Here is a 14,599-nt window from a genome sequence, read left to right as displayed (position 1 = left end):
GGGAGGGGCAGAGAGAGAGAGGGAGACACAGAATCCAAAGCAGGCTCCAGGCTCCGAGCTGTCAGCACAGAGCCCGAGGCGGGGCTCAAACCCATGAGCCATGAGATCGTGACCTGAGCTGAAGTCAGACACTTAACCCACTGAGCCACCAGAGCGCCCCTTTGTATATGTATTTTAAAGTGCATATACAGTATCTATTAAAAAGCTAAATTGTATCACAGGGTTAATAATAAGAAACAAAGATCTCCTGCTCTAGCCTTTCTTACTCCCTGAATCTTCCCCCTGGCTAGTGATCTTGAGAGGAAGTACTAGTTTAATTTATAGTTGAACACATTGTACTTAGCACAGTACATATGGGCTCTCCCTACAGGGGGCTCTTTAAAAAAAAAATTTAAGTCAACACTTATTATAGAATATGACATACTACTTAAAAAACATGCAGCTGAAACGTGTCAAGTGGATTCATTTTATAGAAGCTTGGAGAGGTTTTCCAAATCTTTGGCTGTATTGTACAGAGATTTTACTGACTGGAATTGTTGCTTTGGGTTTAGATTTTCGATTTTAATGTGTCTATTTGCTAAAAGAGATTTTGTAGCAGTGGAATTGAACTTCGTACCTGTCAGATTAGGTTAGCTGATGCGAGACAGACACCCAAAGTAACAGTGGCTGAACTAAGAAATCTTTTTGTCTTAAATGTAAAAGTCTGGCAGGAGACGGCCCGCGGTTAGCATGACATGTCTGTTCCACAAGCGCTAGACTCCTTCCATTTCACAGTTCTGCCAACTTTCAGGCAGAATCTTATCCTCAGAGTCCAAGGTAGCAGCTAGATCTCCAGGTATCACGTCTGTGTTCCAGGCAGCACGATGTGGGAAGGGATGAAGAACAGCCAAAGGCCTTGAGCTGATGACCTTTAAGACCAGTTACAGAAGGCAGCCACATGATACTTCCGAGTCACCTGGCTATGCTTTCGAACTGGGAGACTGGGAAACATAATTAATGTTATATGTGGCCGGGTGCCCATCATGCACTTGAGGGTTCTGTTACTATGGGATGAGGGGAGAATAACCATTGAAGGGCGACTAGCAGTCTGGGTCACAGCTTTCAGGCTCTGTTCCTATCATTAATCCCTCGTTAGTCCTTCCATGATAAGTTGCCAGGATTGCTAATGTAGCAATTCTTTTCTGCTGTGTTTTCAGTTTGTTTTCTGTTTCTCATGGAACGCTGCTGACTCTGTCCTTCTGTTTTAACCCTTCCTTGGAGATTTCTCTCCCATCGCCTCCTCTGGAGTCAGAGGCCTTGAGACACCTGCTTGGATATGAGTTGGTGGCTGGCAGGTAGATCTTTTCCTCAAGGGCAGTAGCCTTCTGTTTTGTGCGTGGTGGGCTTCCAGTGACATCATTGAGAGCAGTGGTTCCCAGTGATGGGCTGTAGCCCTCTGGGGAGGGGGCTACTGCAAGGCCTTTTTGAATCTAAGTGTGTTTGCAGAGAGTGTCAACATTCATGTCTGTTTTTCAAATGTGTGTAGGTGCTGTTGTGTTGATAGAATGCAAATTCGATTAAAAGTGTTTTTCTCAATGAATATTTTAATATGGCAGGGTGGTCGGGGCACTGAATGTGATTTCATTCAAACCTGGGTTAGGTCCGGGCTCTTCCTCTTATCGCCTGTGGACTAGCCTCTCTGGATTTCAGTCTCCACATCTGAAAGTGCCTTCCTGAATTACTGGGAGAACGAAGTAAGATTATGGATGTAAGTCACTTAGCCCAGTGCACGGCACACTGAAGCTCCCATGAACATTAGCTCTGAGTCGTATTTTCTTCTTAATCAACATTAAAGGTACATCTGTCATCATAGTAGCATTTTTTCTAAGGGTGAAAGGACATATTTCAAGAGGTTGGGAGCCATTGCTGTAGCTTCTTTGGTGATTCCGACGTAGCCAGCCCTCAAACAAGTTTGGGGACCACCATGTAAACTGATTCAGTCGGAAACCTTTTGGGATGATTTGCATGTATGTATTTATATATTTATTTAAGTTTTTAAAATGTATTTATTTATTTGGGGAGGGGCAGAGAGAGAGGGAGAGAGAGAGAATCCCAAGCAGGCTCTGCACAGTCAGCATGCAGAGCGGACGTGGGGCTCAAACTCAGAGAACCGGGAGGTCGTGACCTGAGCTTAAATCAAGAGTCGGATGGTTAACCGACTGAGCCACCCAGGTGCGCCTGTATCCATTTATTGATTCAACCAAGAAAAGTCCTTATTGAGCACCTATTATGCCTCCTCAGGCTGCAGGCATAGAAAGGGAGCCATCGTGGTTCAGCTTTGCTCTAGCTCTGGGACAGGCAAAGGTCACTGTCCACGGGCTTCCTCTTCTGTTTCCTTCGGTTGCCTCTTCTGTACCAAGAGAGGGCGGATCCTAAGTTCTCGAGGACCCGGTTCTCTCACCTCTCTGCACTTCTGATGGGGCCTTCGGCTGCCCGCGCTGAGTGTTGCCGGGAAGCACAGCTTTGCCGGTCGTGCCAGTGGAACCCAGCGGAGCTCTGCTGACCTTGCTGAACTGGCTGGGGCCTCCGAGGCTGTGTCTCCTGGCCGTCTCCAGGCAGCGCCGCACCTGCCGAGGCGGAGAGTCGGGGAGTCTAGGTGGTGAATCATTTGCCTCAGTAAGCGAGTTTGGCCTCTCTTGGCCCTGCCTGGAGGGACAGAGTGGGCTGAGGGTCAGCAGGGGCCGGGAGAGGCCAGGGGATGCATGCACAGTAGTGGTCCGTGAGGCAAGCTTTTCCGCGTGGTTCTTGCTGAGTTAGCCTGGCAGGAAGGCGGCCCCATGTTAGCCACGGACCTGTTGGCACTCTGGGCTGCTGGGTGGGGCTAGAGCCCGAGTTCTTCCTTCCTCCGCTGGAGACAACGGGCCGCAGGAAGCAAATGTCTCGCACACTGACTCAGGTGCCCTAAGGCCTGGCTGCGTCTAGTGAATGGGACTTTTCTCTGGGGTAGAGTCATCTTGCCTGACTCCTCTTTGCCCTTTGGTTTAGCTGTTATTCCACTCGGATGGGTGGTGGGGCCTGGCTGGCCCCAGGAGAGACCGACACTGCTTTCAGGGAGTTACAGACTCGGAATGTCAGAAGCAGGGGGAACGGGGGCCTGGTGCCAGTCGGCAGTGGTGGAGCCAGAACCCAGACGTTCTGGCTCTTCAACTGTTCCTTTTTTTCTTTCTGCCTTTTTGCAGCTCAGAGGTTGTTTTTGCTAAGGTGGGAGAGAGGGGAAGCTGTGACGTAGGTCTGGGCTTTGGCGGGAAGATGCAGGAGAACCTCCATAACTGGAGAGGTGGAAGAACTAAGCCAAGCGAAGGGGAAGCCCCTGCAGGTACCTTTGGGTACAGACTCTACCAGCTCCTTCTCCCTACACCAAGAAAACAAGCAAAACTGAAGGCAGGATCCCGGGCTGGGATGGCAGATTGAACACGTACACGTACTGCCTCTCCTGGTGCTCACTCTTAAAACCCAGCTAAAACTGCAGGAACTCACGAGGCCGGCAGGAGAGGAGGCCGCAACAACCAAGTTTTGGAAGCTGGAAAACAGGGGGGTGAATGGTAACTAGGTGACGTAGGACATTTGAAAAAGATCGTTTTAAACTGACAGAAAAGCAAAGAACCAATCAGTTTATATCACAGACTCCTAAAAAGTCTAGCAACTGGCAGCCCCAGGGCACCTCTGGAGCTCGGGCCAAGTGAGATCCTAAAGTGAGCAAGATTGGGTAGCAGTGCTGTGCAATGCATTTGAGTCCCATGGATCTTTCTCCTCCACTCCTCCACCGACCGCCTTTCCATTTGGAAGAGGTTAACAGTTTCTAGACAGGGGGACTAAGCACAGTGGAGGGTATGGGTGTTTTATTTAAAAAAAGGAGGGATGGGGCAGCTGGGTGGCTCAGTCGGTTAAGCGTCCGACTTCGGCTCAGGTCGTGAACTTGCAGTCCATGAGTTTGAGCCCCGTGTCAGGCTCTGTGCTGACAGCTCAGAGCCTGGAGCCTGCTTCGGATTCTGTGCTTCCCTCTCTCTCTGCCCCTCCTCTGCTCATGCTCTGTCTCTTTCTCTCTCTCTCTCTCTCAAAAATAAATAAACATTAAAAAAAAAAGGAGGGAGGAAGTAAGTGTTTACAGACTGCAGTGTGCATTCTGAGACCCCCTTGGCCCTCACGACTGGCTTCCCAGCACATTTGGTAGCCAGGCCTTTTCATTCCCAGCCATTTGGAAGAGAACTGCTCCCTGAGAGCTGACCAGCTCAAGAGGAGTGACCTCTGATATTCCTTTCTAGGCTTATCTGGATTTCCCCACAGTGAAGCTCAAAGTTGACAGATTCCTCCTATGTGCTTAGAGGTTCTAGTCAGCTTATGGTTCCTCACACCTTTTCCTGCCTACTTATTATGGAAAACTTACAAGTAAGGGAGATTGCATAACGAACACCCATGTACTCACCAGTTTCAACACTGGCCAGCTCGAAGGTAATCTTCCTTTGTTACCCCGCTCATTCCCCAGCCTTGATTATTTTGAAGGAAATCTGTAGCATCATTTCATATTTTCAATAACTATTTCAGTACTTCCTTCAAAATATGAGCACTTTTTACTTTTATTTATTTTTAAAGATTTTATTGTTAAGTAATCTTTACACCCATCGTGGGGCTGGAACTCGCAACCCCAAGATCCAGAGTCGCACGCTCCACCAACTGAGCTAGCTAGGTGCCCCAGGATTAAAACGTAAGCACAGACGCCTGGGTGGCTCAGTCGGTTAAGCATCTGACCTTGCCCCAGGTCACGATCTCACAGTTTGTGAGTTCAAGCCCCACATCGGGCTCTGGGCTGACAGCTCAGAGCCTGGAGCCTGCTTCGGATGCTGTGTCTCCTTCTGTCTCTGCCCCTCCCCTGCTCGCACTCTGTCTCTCTCTCTCTCTCTCAAAAATAAACATTAAAAAAAAATTTGTTTTAAACCTAAGCACCGTTTGGTTCTTAACCGCAAACAGACAACCAAGGGTTGCTATAACTCGGAGTGAAAGTGCATTAGAGGCCAAAACACAGATAGGAAAAGCAGCTGAGGCAAAGTGCACTGGAGAAAACAAAGAAGTAAAAAAAAGAACCATTGGTGATATATGGGGGTAGAATAAAAGATATTGTGCCCATATTAAAAAAAAAAAAACAGCTACCTGATGCCAAGCACCAAAAAAAAAAAAAAAAAAAAAAAAAAAAAAAAAAAAAATCAGAGGAGGAAAAAGAGCTCCTTTAGCAATTAAAACCATGATAGGGAAATGAAAAACCCAATAGAAGAGTTCGAAGGTAAAGTGATGACATTTCCTAAAGAAGAGCAAAAAGAAAAAACAGATGGGGAAAATAGAGGAGAAAAGAAAACTAGAGGACCAGTCTAGAAAGCCCGATATCTGAATAATAGAGGTTCTAGAGTGGGAAAACAGAAATACAGGCAAGGAAATTAACAGTAAAACACTTCAAGAAAATTCTCTGTAACTGAAAGACATGAGTGCTCAGATTTCAAAGTACTAAGTTCCCGCCTCAAGCCACATCCCTCTAAGATTTCAGACCACAGGGGACGAAGAAGAGAGGAGAAATTTCCCAAAGGAAAAAGACATCACTTACAGGCATCACGAGGCTCAATGGCCTGAGGCTTCTTAACAGTCTTGGAAGCAAGAAAATGGTGCATAATGCCTTCAAAATTGTGAACGGAAATCTCCAATTTTATACCAAGTATGGGGATGGAATATAGACATTTTCAAACAACAACAACAAAGTACCTTCCGTGCATTCTTTCTAAGGAGCTACTGGAGAATGCACACCACTCAAGCCAGAGAAGAAACCAGCAGAGAGAGAGAGTGTCCTGTCCCTGCAGGACCCAGGGATTAACACAGCAGGAAAAACCCCGCAGACTGTGAAGAAAGAGCCCAGGAGAACGGCTGTGCCCCAGACCTAGAGGTTGGGCAGTTGACATCCTGCAGTGTGAGTCGGGACTGTCATCGCCAACTCGGCTGCTGCTGGTGTTACATTGATTTAGTATATGTGCTGCCGAAGCGAGCACGGTGTTACATTGATTTAACCTGAGGCCTGCCTGCCTGCGGGAAGCCTGGTCCAGAGTCTTATCTACACTCAGCTGTCTTGCTCATGTGTCGATGAAGCTCCTGGGCGCTCCTCCTTGCCCTGCTTACCGGATAGACAAGTGTTTTCTTTGCCCAACCGGAGAAGCAGAGGTAGGTCAAAGTGAATTTAGAAATAGAAAATCCAGAGGAGTTCACACCTGTGTCTGTGACCTTATTTGGAAGTGGAGTCTTTGCGGATGTGATCAAGTTAAGATGAGGCCACACGGATGAAGTCTGGCTCTAATCCAGCGACCGGTGTCTTTGTAAGAAGAGGGAAACTTGGATACAGACACGCAGAGACGAGAAGGCCGTGGGAAGACACAGACACACGCACAGGGCACACAGCCAGATGAAGACACTGGAGTTACCGCTGCCCAAAGCCACGGAGCACCTACAATTGCTAGCAGTCACCAGAAGCTCGACGAGGCAGGGAGACGCTCTTCCTTCCCTGGAGTCTTCAGAGGGAGCATAGCCCTGCTGACACCTTGGTTTTAGACTTGAATTCTGGCCTCCAGAATTCAGAAAAAATTCCTACTGTTTTAAGCCACCAAATTTGTCATGGCCGTTTTACAGCAGCCCTGGGAAACTAGTGCACACAGCTGCATTTGTGCCGGCCACTCGCCTTTGCAAAACATCTCCTGCAGGGATGTATACACAGGCGGTAACGTTATAAAAAGTAGGGGAATGAGGGCCGCCTGGGTGGCTCCGTCGGTTAAGCGGCCCAACTCCTGATTTCGGCTCAGGTCATGATCTCGTGGTTTGTGAGTTCGAGCCCCGCGTCGAGCTCTGTGCTGACAGCTCGGAGCCTGGAGCCTGCTTCCAGTTCTGTGTCTCCCCTCTCTCGCTGTCCCTTCCCCGCTCACGCTCTTTTTCTCTCTCTCTCAAAAATAAATAAACATTTTTTTAAAAAATTAGGGGTTCCTGGATGGCTCACTTGGTTAAACGTCAACTTCAGCTCAGGTCATAATCTCACGGCTGGTGAGTTCAAGCCCCTCATCAGGCTCTGCGCTGACAGCTCAGAGCCTGGAGCCTGCTTCAGATTCTGTGTCTCCTCTCTCTGCTCCTCCCCTGCTCGTGCTTTGTCTCTCTCTCTCTCAAAAATGAACAAACTTTAAAAAAAAAAAACAAGTAAAGTTTAAAAAAGGAAAAGAATTCTTTAAAATTAAAAAAATAATCTTAAAAAAATAAAAGTAAGAGAATGAATGACAGAAGCTAGGAAAGGGATGTGATTAGGAGGGACACACAGAGCTTCTAGGAGATTAGATGGGGATATAGGAGTTGTCCTGTCATTTTCTTTAAACTACATACGTGTTCTGTACACTCTCCTATGTGTCTACACATTTGACAATAAATTGAGAAAAAAAAAAAGACTAGACCAAGCAAAACACAACAATACTCAGAACAGAGTTAGACCAGCTGCTTAATCTGGTGCTGAATCATTCGTAGCGAATGAAGGCCTGGGGACGGAGCCTTGGCGCCAAGGTGAACATTTAGCAAGTCAGAGCCCCTTGTGCTAATGGCGATGAATAATAAATAAGAAATCTCAAAATGATAAATCATCCACCAAAGCTAAATTTGCCATTACGACATATGGGAGTGTCTCCTCAGTTGTGCCAAGTTTTGAGAGCCTGGCTTCCAGCTAAAGGATATTAGGTCAGACTCCGAGCCCTCTGTGGCCTCCCCTGCCTGACTCATTTCTCCCTCTGATAACCTGACCGGAGCTAGCCTTTTAGGTGGTCAGTTTGAAATACCACTGAGCTCCATAGAAAGTCACTCAAGGTCTTTATATTCATGGAGGATTAAGATTCACTTTGGCAATAGTTACCTTTCTTGATTCCTCTCCAACACCTTTTGTTTGTTTGTTTGTTTGTTTGTTTGTTTGTTTTTAATTTTAGAGAAAAAGAGAGAGTGTACACACAAGCAGGGGAGGAACGGGGTTGGGGCGTGGGGGTGGGGGGAGAGCGAGAGAGAGAGAGAGAGAGAGAGAGAGAGAGAGAATCCCAAGCAGTCTCCTTGCACAGCATGGAGCCCAGTGTAGGGCTTGATCCCATGACTCAGGGTTCATGACCTGAGCCAAAATCAAGAGTCGGACACCCAAATGACTGAGCCACCCGGGCACCCCACTCTCCAACACCTCTAATCACTTCTTTCTAATGGAGATAGAAGGCCTTAAAAAAGGAGTTTGACCTGTAACAGGGTCTACTGAAACTTAATAACAGTGATTTTTGTTTTCATTTGTTTTATTTGTACAGGTTAACTGCTATGAGGAGAATATTTTTGTTTTTCATTTATAACAATATAAAATTTCTTTTAGTAATTTTTAAAAAGTCACTGTAAAGAAAACTATTAAGTTAATGGTATATAAGTGGTATCCTGATCTAGAAATAATCAAGAATAATGTCCATGGGTTACTCAGGTTCAGAAGACTGCTTCTCCTGCTTATCCTTGTAGCAAAATGTAGGCCCTTATTATTGATGTTCCCTTTGTCTTGACCTGATAGTCAATTTTGTCTTGTATCTTTCCTTTTGTTGTTGTTGTTGTTTGTTTATTTATTTTTAGAGAGTACGCACACATGCATGTGAGAAAGCCTAGGAGGAGCACAGAGAGAGGGAGAGAGAGAATCCCAAGCAGGCTCTGTGCTGTCAGTGCAGAGCTCGATGCGGGGCTTGATCCCACAAACCATGAGATCATGACCTGAGCCGAAATCAAGAGTTGGATGCTTAACCGACGGAACCACCCAGGTGCCCCTGTCTTGTGTCTTTCCATTCAGTACGTAGAAGGCCCTTAAGGGCAGAGTCTCTAGCTTCTCTTTCCTTGTAAACCCCCACCCGACCTGGAAGCAGCCAGATGTGGATGCGTTATTCATCAGTAAACCTTGGCTGCAGCATTCCTCTTTCTTCAGTCTCGTTATCTTGCCTCGTCCTTATCGGCTCCCCTTTGTGCCTCAGGACGGATGACACTGGAGGGTGTCACCCCCGGTGCCCATAGGGTGGGGAAGTGGCCTGCCTGAGAAGATGTACAAGATACTTCTTCAGTGAAATAAGTGAAGGGTCAGTTCTTTCAGAGTCTGGCTCTGTTCTGGTTCCTGGAGACGGAATGGTGTGGATTCCAGAAGAAAGAGAATGGGGTTTTTGTCCTCGAGGACTCCTATCCATCACATTCCAGGGATGATGAGACACACCTACGTGCAGCAGTTGGGAAGGATTTAAAAGAAGTATATAAAGTTCAATCGTGATACTGATTTTGGGTGCCGAAGGAATAATTCAGGAAAAGGGAGAGCAGTGAAGACTAGTTAACCAGTGACAGTTTAGGGATCAGGCAGAACTTGAGATAAGCCTTAAAGACACATAGGATTCCTTACTGTCCTCTGGATGGCACAGCACATGAAGAGAGATGTGGCTTTGGTCCCATCTCCATCCCTCACTTAGCCTTGCTGTATCTGTTTTAGTATGGGTAGAATTGGGAGAATGTTTGCACCTACCTCACAGGGTTGATTTAAGAATTAACTAAGGTGATTTATGTAAAGCTCTTCACATACGTTATGTAAAGAGCATCATGCCTCTACATAGCAAGTGATCAATAATGGGTAGCTATCATTATTAATTTATCAACCATTCCATTTATTTATACAGCGAAAACTTATTGCATGGCTATCATCTGTCAGGGACTCCCAGGGTCCCCACCAGTGTCCTCAGTACTTTTTTTTTTTTTTTTAATTTTTTAATGTTTTTATTTATTTTTGAGACAGAGAGACAGAGCATGAACAGGGGAGGGGCAGAGAGAGAGGAAGACACAGAATCGGAAGCAGGCTCCAGGCTCTGAGCCATCAGCCCAGAGCCCGACACGGGGCTCGAACTCACGGAACGTGAGATCGTGACCTGAGCCGAAGTCGGACGCTTAACCGACCAAGCCACCCAGGCGCCCGTCCTCAGTACCTTTAACGCCGAGTCCCATGGCTTCCACTTATGCGTGAGACACTTAATCATGATAGTAATCATGATAGCTATAGTGTCCTGAGTGGCTGTGTATGTGTCAGACCCTCTGCCACGTGATTTGTTACTACATCACCTTTAATCTTTATCCCCATTTTACAGAAATGAGAATAGAAATGCAGACTTTATGAAATTTGTGCAGGGTCCTATGTGGAGTGTCGAGCCTGGGATTTAAATTGTCTGCTTTTTGGGTGTTGGTTTGTTAGTTTGTTTGATCCACCCTGACTCTTGTTACTGTCACCGTATACCCATGATGTTTCCCAAACTGTACTTGGCTTCCTCAAAGGGCTGTGCCTCTCAACTTCAGTCCGCGACACCTCTATTCTACTTGTCCCACATGTCTGAAAGACAGGAACCCCCCCCTTCTCCATCAAGCCTCTGTATCTGGTTAGTCAGTAGGTTTTTGGTTCAGATGCACCTTTTCCCCCTGTTCCCCTTACCCTGGCCGGCACCTCCACTGACTTAGGCCTGGACTTATTGATTTCAGGATTTGTTCCACTGCCCTACTCATGAGAGGTGAGGGCCACACAACACGCTTGGATGGACTTCATTAGATTTTGATAAACCATTCTTAAGTTTTTTAAGAAGTAAAGCATAATCATTCGTTAGTTCTGTGGCTGTTTGTCAGTGGTAGAAACTCAGAATGGTCTAACTGCAGCGGTACAGATAAGTGAGTTGCTGTGATTAAACCTTTTTCTCCCTGGGGAAAGTGTGTTGGGAGACAGCTACTCTGTTCTGTTTTTAAAAGTAAAGCCATTTTCTTTAACAAACGGGACAGTTGGGTATCCACATGCAAACAAATGAAGTTGGACACCCTTATATGAGATACAAAAATGAACTGAGAATGGATCAATGACTTAAATACAAGAGCTGAACTTGTAAAACTCTTAAAACATACAAGTAAATCTTTATAAACTTCGATTTGGCCATGGAATTCATCTTACACCAGAAGCATGACCAACAAAATAAACAGATAAAGTGGACTTCATCTAAAGTAAAAGCTTTTGTGCATCCATGGACATTGTCAAGGAAGGAAAAAGACAGCCTACAGAAAGGGGGAAAATGTTTGCAAATCATATATTTGGTAAGGGTTTAGTATCCAGAATATAGCAAGAAGTCTTATAACTCAAAACAAAAAGACATTACTTTTAAAAAATATATTTATTTTAAATAAGAGTGAGTGAAAGAGAGTGAGCACATGAGCAGGGAGGGGCAGAGAGAGAGGGAGAGAGAAAATCCCAAGCAGACTCTGCACAGTCAGCACACATCCCAACACGGGGCTCGAGCTCACGAACCATGAGATCATGGCCTGAGCTGAAATCAAGAGTTGGACACTTAACCAGCTGAGCCACTCAGGTGCCCCCAAAAGACATTTCTTGAAAGAAGATATACAGACAGCAAACAAGCACGTGAATAGATGCTCAGCATCATTAGTCGTTAGAGAAATGCAAGTCAAAACCACAATGAGCTGCCACTTTACATCCACTAGGATGGCTATCTAAAAAAATTAAGGGAAAATAAGTGCGTTGAGGATGTGGAGACATTGGAACCCTCATACACTGCTGGTGGGGGTGTAAAATGGCACAACTAAAACATTTTTTTGGAAAGGGCCACCTGGGTGGCCCAGTTGTTTGAGTATCTGACTCTTGATTTAGGCCCAGGTCACGATCTCAGGGTCATGGGATTGAGCCTCGCACCAGGCCCCACGCTGAGCATGGATCCTGCCCCAGATTCTCTTTCTTTATCCCTCTGCCACTCTCCCCTGCTCATGCACGCTCTCTCTCCCCAAAATTAAAAATAAAAAATTTAAGAGAAATAAAATGGCACAGCTGGTGTGGGAAACAGCAAACATAGAATTACCATTATAGCCATTATTCCACTGAAAACGAGTCCTCAAATGAATATATTTATGTACATATGTGTGTATAGCAGCACTAAATCACAATAATCAAAAGGTTGAAACGGCTGAAATGTCTGTTGTGGGGAGATAAACAAATGGTGGTATCTATACCATGGAATATTATCCAACCATAAAAAGGAATACAGTGCAGATACAAGGTATAATATGGATGGACTTTGAGGACATTATGCTAAGTGTGTCATATATCGCATGGTTCCACTTATGTAACATATCCACAATAGGTAAATGCATAGAGAGAGAGCAGGTTGGTGGCTGCTAGGAGTTGGGTGGAGGGGAGAATGGGGAATGATTGCTTGATGAATATGGATTTCCTTTTGGAGGTGATGAAAAATATTTTGGATCTAGGCAGAGATAGATGTAGCCAGGATCACTAGCTGGCTTCTGGTGACAGTCTCTTCTTTGCTGAGGTCAGGACCCCATGGCCGGCGATTTCTAACTCTGATGCCTTCACGGGTCCAATCTATGGGGATCTGTGTCTGAGGCCAGCCGGATAGAAGTCAGCAGGGAGTGGTGGGGATTAGGTGGAACTAAGCTGGACCTGCACTGTCTAAAGGCATTCGTATTCAGGGAGACCTTCCCTGGGTGGATTCTTGCCCCATCTCCATCATTCTGCCATCCCTCTCCAGCCATCTGGCAGGCTAATGTATTTAAACATCTTTGCCGTACCATTCATTCTCTCTAAACCCATGTCCTGTAACAGAACCTAAACTTCTTTGTTCCCCCTTCCAGCCTAGGATCTGCGGAAGGTCAGCTGGTTCTAGATGCATCATCAAACTGTTACCCTCCTCCCACTCACCCTGTCCCAGCACCTGGAGTTTGGGTGATAAGACTAAATCCCATTGGCTATGTAAGGGGATGGGCTCACTCTGAATCTTTGGTTTAAGGGTGGCTTAGATAGAGAGGGTCAGCAGCTGGTGGCTGCCTCTAATCGGGGAATGGTAGGTTTCTTTAGTGCCACTGGCCCAGCAATTTGAGGGCATATTTGTTATATCTGCCAGCAGAGAAGGGGAAAGGGGCACAGAAGAATCTGGAAAGATGTTTGTTATTCGAGGAGATGGAGAAAGTTTTTTTAAAATCTGTCCAAGCATTTAGAGACTTGGATCCATTCAGCTCAGAGTGGGGAGGGGTGTGTCAGGGGAGTCCGGGAGAGGGTGTGGAGGAAGGAGACCTAGTCCATTAGATCTAGGGAGGGGCCAGCACTGTTTTCTTTTGTGCTTCCAGCTCTATAGCTGCTTGTAATCCCCTCTTCACTGCTGACTTTCTGAGAAGCACTTAGGACAGAAAGATCTTTGTCCTTCCAATAGGTAGCAATAGGTAACCATCCTTCCAATAGGTAACAATCCAGTGGGCATTTGCAGGCTGGGGGCAGGATGAGAAAAGTATAGCTGTGTGACTTGAAGGAACTGCCTAAGGCTCTTGTGCCCTAAAAAGCACCCCTAAACCCCTCCATGGTACCCAGAGTACCACCATCACACATCGCTTTATTGAAGGAGTTTGCCTCTCAGAGGTAAAGGTAAAGCCTTCTGAAGAAGCCCTCAGCGGGGGTCACTGGAAAGTCAACCCTGGGAGGGTGTGACCCAGCACAGTAGGGCTCAGAACTGATTTTTTTCATTGTTTACCTAGACAGAGTGGTTGGAGGAACCGAGTCAACTTTTTTGTTACTCTGTCTTCAGTGGATTCCTTTCCCTCCCCTTCCCATTTGGACTTGGAGAGCAGGGATGGGGAGAGACTCTTCCTACCTTCTCTGAAGTCCTGAGTATAAAGCTCTGAATCCCAGGTGTTCAGCGTCCGGCTGAACCTCCCGGCCCGGGAGAGGTTGTGCTTTCATGAGGCCTTCAGAACCTTCCTGCTTGTGGAAATGGAGGCCTGGCTCGCACGTACCCTCTGCCCGCTCAGAGCTTCTCGGCTTGGCATACAGCACTTCAGTCACTTAGCGTGTTTGCTCTTTTTTTGTTTTTTAATTTATTTTTGAGAGACAGAGAGAGAAATTGCAAGTGAGGGAGGGGCAGAGAGAGAGAGACACACAGAATTGGAACCAGGCTCCAGGTTCCCAGCTGTCAGCACAGAGCCCGATGGGGAGCTCGAACTCACGAACCGCGAGATCGTGACCTGAGCCCCTTACCCACCTGAGCCACCCAGGTGCCCCTTAGCGTGTTTGCCCTTTTTAGGAAGATTGACTCCTGCAAGGGGATGCAGACAGCTGCAGCTGTCATGTAGGTGAGGTAGCCGCCTCGGCTACTGTCCTAGGAGAGCCCAGATGGCTCCACACTGTGGTGCTTTGGTGTTAGAACTTGGGAGACAGGCCCAGAGTATTACTGATTCAGTGAACTAGTTCTTTCCTCCTGGGTCATACACACAGAGATTCATGGTTGTGAACATACATGTATCTTCTGACTTCTTCAATTTGTCAGGCAGTTCTCAGTGGCTGGGGGTGGGGGAGGGAATTCCTGGATCAAAGGAAAATCTCTGTGCCCGAGAGACAGCTTTCTTACAAACTTAACTTGGGAGAGGTTCATGGAAACTGTGCAGGCACTGTCTGGAACCTTGAAAATCCATTCCTTGC

The 14,599-nt window shown here is 46.5% G+C and overlaps 1 protein-coding gene across 1 annotated transcript in view; it reads left to right on the top strand.

Annotated features, from left to right (window-relative positions):
• Positions 1 to 14,599, top strand: part of MAP3K9 (mitogen-activated protein kinase kinase kinase 9) — an 80,477-nt gene that overhangs the window by 32,487 nt on the left and 33,391 nt on the right. The gene's annotated exons all lie outside the window — the stretch shown is intronic.

Source organism: Neofelis nebulosa, chromosome 7, assembly GCF_028018385.1.
Source record: "Neofelis nebulosa isolate mNeoNeb1 chromosome 7, mNeoNeb1.pri, whole genome shotgun sequence".
Classification (NCBI taxonomy): Eukaryota; Metazoa; Chordata; class Mammalia; order Carnivora; family Felidae; genus Neofelis; species Neofelis nebulosa.
Note: the sequence above shows the minus strand (reverse complement) of the source record. Positions and strands in the feature narration are given on the sequence as shown.